Raw genomic sequence first — 8,548 nt, forward strand, 5'->3', positions numbered from 1 at the left:
CAGCGTCCCACTTGGCCAAAAGCCAGTGAAAATGCAGAGCGCCAACTTCAAATAAATTCCTATAAAAATCGAACTTTCATGAAATCACACATGTAAGATACCAAATTAAAGCTACTGTTGTTGTGAATCCAGCCAACACGTCAGGTTTCAAAAAGGCTTTTCGGTGAAAGCAAACGATGCTATTATCTGAGGATAGCACCATAGCAAACAAAGAGAGAGAAGAATATTTCAACCCTGAGGCGTGACACAAAACGCAGAAATAAAAATCTTATTCATGCCTTACCTTTGACGAGCTTCTTCTGTTGGCACTCCAATATGTCCCATAAACATCACAAATGGTCCTTTTGTTTGATTCATTCCGTTGATATATATCCAAAATGTCCATTTATTTGGCTCGAATGATCCAGAAAAACACTGGTTCCAACCTGCGCAACGTGACTACAAAATATCTCAAAAGTTACCTGTAAACTTTGCCAAAACATTTCAAACTACTTTTGTGATACAACTTTCATTTTTTTAACGTAATAAAATTTAAAGATGGCATGAAGACGACATGATCTGTGTTCAAAACAGGAGGAAAACAAACTGAAGCTTTCTGGTCACGCGCCTCTAACAGTACACTTCAAGTGACCCTTGTTCAAGATGGCCGTACTTCTTCATTACACAAAGGAATAACCTCAACCACTTTCTAAAAAATTTTGACATCCAGTGGAAGCAATAGGAACTGCAAGAAGGTCCCTTAGAAATCTTGATTCCCAATGAAAACCCATTGAAAAGAGAGTGACCTCTGGGTTTCACCTGCTAAATAAGTTCTGGTATACTCACAGACATAATTCAAACAGTTTTAGAAACTTCAGAGTGTTTTCTATCCAAATCTACTAATGGTATGCATATCTTCTCTTCTGGGGATGAGTAGCAGGCAGTTGAATTTGGGCATGCATTTCATCCGGACGTGTCACCAAGAAGTTTTATATAGACAGGTGTGTGCCTTTCCAAATCATGTCCATTCAATTGAATTAACCACATGGGAATCTTGCAGCTAGAATTGGGATAATGTATACTGTGCTAATGACGATACAAAGAAGAGTAGCAGAGAGTAACGTACAGTACGGCGAACCTAGCAAATTAGCCATTTATGGTAAGTACATGGGAGCCGCCCATTTTTATGTACCTTTCTCCACTGTCTGGGTCTGAGGGGCTATGCCCCTTCTCCACTGTCTGGGTCTGAGGGGCTATGCCCCTTCTCCACTGTCTGGGTCTGAGGGGCTATGCCCCTTCTCCACTGTCTGGGTCTGAGGGGCTATGCCCCTTCTCCACTGACTGGGTCTGAGGGGCTATGCCCCTTCTCCACTGTCTGGGTCTGAGGGGCTATGCCCCTTCTCCACTGTCTGGGTCTGAGGGGCTATGCCTCTGGGTCTGAGGGGCTATGCCCCTTCTCCACTGTCTGGGTCTGAGGGGCTATGCCCCTTCTCCACTGTCTGGGTCTGAGGGGCTATGCCCCTTCTCCACTGTCTGGGTCTGAGGGGCTATGCCCCTTCTCCACTGTCTGGGTCTGAGGGGCTATGCCCCTTCTCCACTGTCTGGGTCTGAGGGGCTATGCCCCTTCTCCACTGTCTGGGTCTGAGGGGCTATGCCCCTTCTCCACTGTCTGGGTCTGAGGGGCTATGCCCCTTCTCCACTGTCTGGGTCTGAGGGGCTATGCCCCTTCTCCACTGTCTGGGTCTGAGGGGCTATGCCCCTTCTCCACTGTCTGGGTCTGAGGGGCTATGCCCCTTCTCCACTGTCTGGGTCTGAGGGGCTATGCCCCTTCTCCACTGTCTGGGTCTGAGGGGCTATGCCCCTTCTCCACTGTCTGGGTCTGAGGGGCTATGCCCCTTCTCCACTGTCTGGGTCTGAGGGCTATGCCCCTTCTCCACTGTCTGGGTCTGAGGGACTATGCCCCTTCTCCACTGTCTGGGTCTGAGGGACTATGCCCCTTCTCCACTGTCTGGGTCTGAGGGACTATGCCCCTTCTCCACTGTCTGGGTCTGAGGGACTATGCCCCTTCTCCACTGTCTGGTCTGAGGGACTATGCCCCTTCTCCACTGTCTGGGTCTGAGGGCTATGCCCCTTCTCCACTGTCTGGGTCTGAGGGGCTATGCCCCTTCTCCACTGTCTGGGTCTGAGGGGCTATGCCCCTTCTCCACTGTCTGGGTCTGAGGGACTATGCCCCTTCTCCACTGTCTGGGTTGAGGGGCTATGCCCCTTCTCCACTGTCTGGGTCTGAGGGACTATGCCCCTTCTCCACTGTCTGGGTCTGAGGGCTATGCCCCTTCTCCACTGTCTGGGTCTGAGGGGCTATGCCCCTTCTCCACTGTCTGGGTCTGAGGGGCTATGCCCTTCTCCACTGTCTGGGTCTGAGGGGCTATGCCCCTTCTCCACTGTCTGGGTCTGAGGGGCTATGCCCCTTCTCCACTGTCTGGGTCTGAGGGGCTATGCCCCTTCTCCACTGTCTGGGTCTGAGGGGCTATGCCCCTTCTTACAAATTTGATTTATATGATGAATAATGTCCACGTCCTTGAAGCTTCAAATGAGGAGTACCGTCATAAAGAGACGGAGATCAGAGATGTCGCTCGGCTACTTGTATCTGTGTCTCTGTACTACACTGTAAATAGTGGGACGATGCTGTTGTTCATCTGAAGTGCTTTTACTGATTTAGAATGATTTAAATATTATGCTTCGGTTCGTTCAACCTATTCTATTAAATTTGTACAAATCAAATACATTTGAGAGATCAATATGACTTTTTCTTTATTGAATGAACATTTCTAAATTACGTTCATTGGATAGCGGTGGGGGCAGTGTGGCAGCAGCAGCAGCCTATCAGAAGAGTTAGAGGCGTGGCTTACTGGTGGCCATGGCTTTCAGTTTTTGCCCACCTCAAATCAAATTGTATTGGTCACATACACATGGTTAGCAGATGTTATCGCAAGTGTAGCGAAATGCTTATGCTTCTAGATCCGACAGTGCAGCAGTATCTAACAGGTAATATCTAACAATTCCACAACAAAACCTAATTCACACAATTTAGTAAAGGAATGGCATGAGAATATATAAGTATCAAATATATGGACGAGCATTGACAGAGCGGCTAAGATGCAATAGATAGTAAAGAATAGATAGAAGGATACATTACTTACAGTTGAAGTCGGAGGTTTACATACACCTTAGCCAAATACATTTAAACTCAGTTTTTCACAATTCCTGACATTTAATCAGTGTAAAAATTCCCTGTCTTTGGTCAGTTAGGATCACCACTTGATTTTAAGAATGAAATGTCAGGATAATAGTAGAGAGAAGGATTTACTTCAGCTTTCATTTCTTTTATCACACACCAAGTATGTCAGAAGTTTACATACACTCAATTAGTATTTGGTAGCATTGCCTTTGAAACGCTGCGGGTAGCCTTCCACAAGCTTCCCACAATAAGTTGAATTTTGGCCCATTCCTCCTGACAGAGCTGGTCTAACTGAGTCAAGTTTGTAGGCCTCCATGCTCGCACACGCTTTTCAGTTCTGCAAACAATTTTTCTATGGGATTGAGGTCAGGGCTTTGTGATGGCCTCTCCAATACCTTGTCTTTGTTGTCCTTAAGCCATTTTGCCACAACTTCGGAAGTGTGCTTGGGGTCATTGTCCATTTGGAAGAACCCATGATATATAGGTACACCTCCAATTGACTCAAATGATGTCATTTAGCCTATCAGAAGCTTCTAAAGCCATGACATAATTTTCTGGAATTTTCCAAGCTGTTTAAAGGAACAGTCAACTTAGTGTATGTAAACTTCTGACTTCTGACCCACTGGAATTGTGATACTTTGAATTATAAGTGAAATAATCTGTCTGTAAACAATTGTTGGAAAAATTACGTTGTGTCATGGACTTGCCAAAACTATAGAAACTCGTTGAAAAACGAGTTTTAATGACTCCACCTTCAGTGTTTGTAAACTTCCGACTTCTGCTATACACATGAGATGTGTAATGCGAGACATGTAAAAAAAATTCAAGTGGCAGAATTTGTTCTGAACTGACTTGTCAGAGTGAATGTCATTCCAATTAATGTGGTCTATAGTAGTCATTGTTCAAACCTGAACAAATACACTCCTAGAATCTGTAATAATTCTTGCATTTTATTTATTATTTATTTATTTTATTTAACCTTCATTTAACTAGATAAATCAGCTTAGAGCAAATTCTTATTTACAATGATGGCTTACCCCAGCCAAACACTAACTCGGATTTTTTTAAAATTTTTAATTTCACCTTTATTTAACCAGGTAGGCTAGTTCAAATCAAATCAAATCAAATGTATTTATATAGCCCTTCGTACATCAGCTGATATCTCAAAGTGCTGTACAGAAACCCAGCCTAAAACCCCAAACAGCAAGCAATGCAGGTGTAGAAGCACGGTGGCTAGGAAAAACTCCCTAGAAAGGCCAATACCTAGGAAGAAACCTAGAGAGGAACCAGGCTATGTGGGGTGGCCAGTCCTCTTCTGGCTGTGCCGGGTGGAGATTATAACAGAACATGGCCAAGATGTTCAAATGTTCATAAATGACCAGCATGGTCGAATAATAATAAGGCAGAACAGTTGAAACTGGAGCAGCAGCACAGTCAGGTGGAAGTTGAAACTGGAACAGCAGCATGGCCAGGTGGACTGGGGACAGCAAGGAGTCATCATGTCAGGTAGTCCTGGGGCATGGTCCTAGGGCTCAGGTCCTCCGAGAGAGAGAAAGAAAGAGAGAAGGAGAGAATTAGAGAACGCACACTTAGATTCACACAGGACACCGAATAGGACAGGAGAAGTACTCCAGATATAACAAACTGACCCCAGCCCCCCGACACATAAACTACTGAAGCATAAATACTGGAGGCTGAGACAGGAGGGGTCAGGAGACACTGTGGCCCCATCCGAGGACACCCCCGGACAGGGCCAAACAGGAAGGATATAACCCCACCCACTTTGCCAAAGCACAGCCCCCACACCACTAGAGGGATATCTTCAACCACCAACTTACCATCCTGAGACAAGGCTGAGTATAGCCCACAAAGATCTCCGCCACGGCACAACCCAAGGGGGGGGCGCCAACCCAGACAGGATGACCACAACAGTGAATCAACCCACTCAGGTGACGCACCCCCTCCAGGGACGGCATGAGAGAGCCCCAGCAAGCCAGTGACTCAGCCCCTGTAATAGGGTTAGAGGCAGAGAATCCCAGTGGAAAGAGGGGAACCGGCCAGGCAGAGACAGCAAGGGCGGTTCGTTGCTCCAGAGCCTTTCCGTTCACCTTCCCACTCCTGGGCCAGACTACACTCAATCATATGACCCACTGAAGAGATGAGTCTTCAGTAAAGACTTAAAGGTTGAGACCGAGTTTGCGTCTCTGACATGGGTAGGCAGACCGTTCCATAAAAATGGAGCTCTATAGGAGAAAGCCCTGCCTCCAGCTGTTTGCTTAGAAATTCTAGGGACAATTAGGAGGCCTGCGTCTTGTGACCGTAGCGTACGTGTAGGTATGTACGGCAGGACCAAATCAGAGAGATAGGTAGGAGCAAGCCCATGTAATGCTTTGTAGGTTTGCAGTAAAACCTTGAAATCAGCCCTTGCTTTGACAGGAAGCCAGTGTAGAGAGGCTAGCACTGGAGTAATATGATCAAATTTTTTGGTTCTAGTCAGGATTCTAGCAGCCGTATTTAGCACTAACTGAAGTTTATTTAGTGCTTTATCCGGGTAGCCGGAAAATAGAGCATTGCAGTAGTCTAACCTAGAAGTGACAAAAGCATGGATTAATTTTTCTGCATCATTTTTGGACAGAAAGTTTCTGATTTTTGCAATGTTACGTAGATGGAAAAAAGCTGTCCTCGAAATGGTCTTGATATGTTCTTCAAAAGAGAGATCAGGGTCCAGAGTAACGCCGAGGTCCTTCACAGTTTTATTTGAGACGACTGTACAACCATTAAGATTAATTGTCAGATTCAACAGAAGATCTCTTTGTTTCTTGGGACCTAGAACAAGCATCTCTGTTTTGTCCGAGTTTAATAGTAGAAAGTTTGCAGCCATCCACTTCCTTATGTCTGAAACACATGCTTCTAGCGAGGGCAATTTTGGGGCTTCACCATGTTTCATTGAAATGTACAGCTGTGTGTCATCCGCATAGCAGTGAAAGTTTACATTATGTTTTCGAATAACATCCCCAAGAGGTAAAATATATAGTGAAAACAATAGTGGTCCTAAAACGGAACCTTGAGGAACACCGAAATTTACAGTTGATTTGTCAGAGGACAAACCATTCACAGAGACAAACTGATATCTTTCCGACAGATAAGATCTAAACCAGGCCAGAACATGTCCGTGTAGACCAATTTGGGTTTCCAATCTCTCCAAAAGAATGTGGTGATCGATGGTATCAAAAGCAGCACTAAGGTCTAGGAGCACGAGGACAGATGCAGAGCCTCGGTCCGATGCCATTAAAATGTCATTTACCACCTTCACAAGTGCCGTCTCAGTGCTATGATGGGGTCTAAAACCAGACTGAAGCATTTCGTATACATTGTTTGTCTTCAGGAAGGCAGTGAGTTGCTGCGCAACAGCCTTCTCAAAAATGTTTGAGAGGAATGGAAGATTCGATATAGGCCGATAGTTTTTTATATTTTCTGGGTCAAGGTTTGGCTTTTTCAAGAGAGGCTTTATTACTGCCACTTTTAGTGAGTTTGGTACACATCCAGTGGATAGAGAGCCGTTTATTATGTTCAACATAGGAGGGCCAAGCACAGGAAGCAGCTCTTTCAGTAGTTTAGTTGGAATAGGGTCCAGTATGCATCTTGAAGGTTTAGAGGCCATGATTATTTTCATCATTGTGTCAAGAGATATAGTACTAAAACACTTGAGCGTCTCTCTTGATCCTAGGTCCTGGCAGAGTTGTGCAGACTCAGGACAACTGAGGTTTGGAGGAATACGCAGGTTTAAAGAGGAGTCCGTAATTTGCTTTCTAATAATCATAATCTTTTCCTCAAAGAAGTTCATGAATTTATCACTGCTAAAGTGAAAGTCATCCTCTCTTGGGGAATGCTGCTTTTTAGTTAGCTTTGCGACAATATTAAAAAGGAATTTCGGATTGTTCTTATTTTCCTCAATTAAGTTAGAAAAATAGGATGATCGAGCAGCAGTAAGGGCTCTACGGTACTGCACGGTACCGTCCTTCCAAGCTAGTCGGAAGACTTCCAGTTTGGTGTTGAGAACAAGTTCTCATTTGCAACTGCGACCTGGCCAAGATAAAGCATAGCAGTGTGAACAGACAACACAGAGTTACACATGGAGTAAACAATAAACAAGTCAATAACACAGTAGAAAAAAAGAAAAAGGGGGAGTCTATATACATTGTGTGCAAAAGGCATGAGGAGGTAGGTGAATGAATACAATTTAGCAGATTAACACTGGAGTGATAAATGATCAGATGGTCATGTACAGGTAGAGATATTGGTGTGCAAAAGAGCAGAAAAGTAAATAAATAAAAACAGTATGGGGATGAGGTAGGTGAAAATGGGTGGGCTATTTACCAATAGACTATGTACAGCTGCAGCGATCGGTTAGCTGTGGCTGAAGTGCACCCGTGACCGGCTCGGAAACCAGATTGCACAGCGGAGAAGGTACGGTGGGATTCGAGATGGTCAGTGACCTGTTTGTTGACTTGGCTTTCGAAGACCTTAGATAGGCAGGGCAGGATGGATATAGGTCTGTAACAGTTTGGGTCCAGGGTGTCTCGCTATAAGGGCCCTAGTCTATTGTAATGCTCTAAGGGCCCTAGTCTATTGTAATGCTATAAGGGCCCTAGTCTATTATAATGCTCTAAGGGCCCTCGTCTATTGTAATGCTCTAAGGGCCCTAGTCTATTATAATGCTCTAAGGGCCCTAGTCTATTATAATGCTATAAGGGCCCTAGTCTATTGTAATGCTCTAAGGGCCCTAGTCTATTGTAATGCTATAAGGGCCCTAGTCTATTATAATGCTCTAAGGGCCCTCGTCTATTGTAATGCTATAAGGGCCCTAGTCTATTATAATTCTCTAAGGGCCCTAGTCTATTGTAATGCTATAAGGGCCCTAGTCTATTGTAATGCTCTAAGGGCCCTCGTCTATTATAATGCTCTAAGGGCCCTAGACTATTATAATGCTCTAAGGGCCCTAGTCTATTGTAATGCTCTAAGGGCCCTAGTCTATTATAATGCTCTAAGGGCCCTAGTCTATTATAATGCTCTAAGGGCCATAGTCTATTATAATGCTCTAAGGGCCATAGTCTATTATAATGCTCTAAGGGCCATAGTCTATTGTAATGCTCTAAGGGCCCTAGTCTATTATAATGCTCTAAGGGCCCTAGTCTATTGTAATGCTCTATGGGCCATAGTCTATTGTAATGCTCTAAGGGCCCTAGTCTATTATAATGCTCTAAGGGCCCTAGTCTATTATAATGCTCTAAGGGCCATAGTCTATTATAATGCTCTAAGGGCCATAGTCTA

The sequence above is a fragment of the Oncorhynchus kisutch genome, linkage group LG29 (assembly GCF_002021735.2).
Source record: "Oncorhynchus kisutch isolate 150728-3 linkage group LG29, Okis_V2, whole genome shotgun sequence".
NCBI classification, from domain to species: domain Eukaryota; kingdom Metazoa; phylum Chordata; class Actinopteri; order Salmoniformes; family Salmonidae; genus Oncorhynchus; species Oncorhynchus kisutch.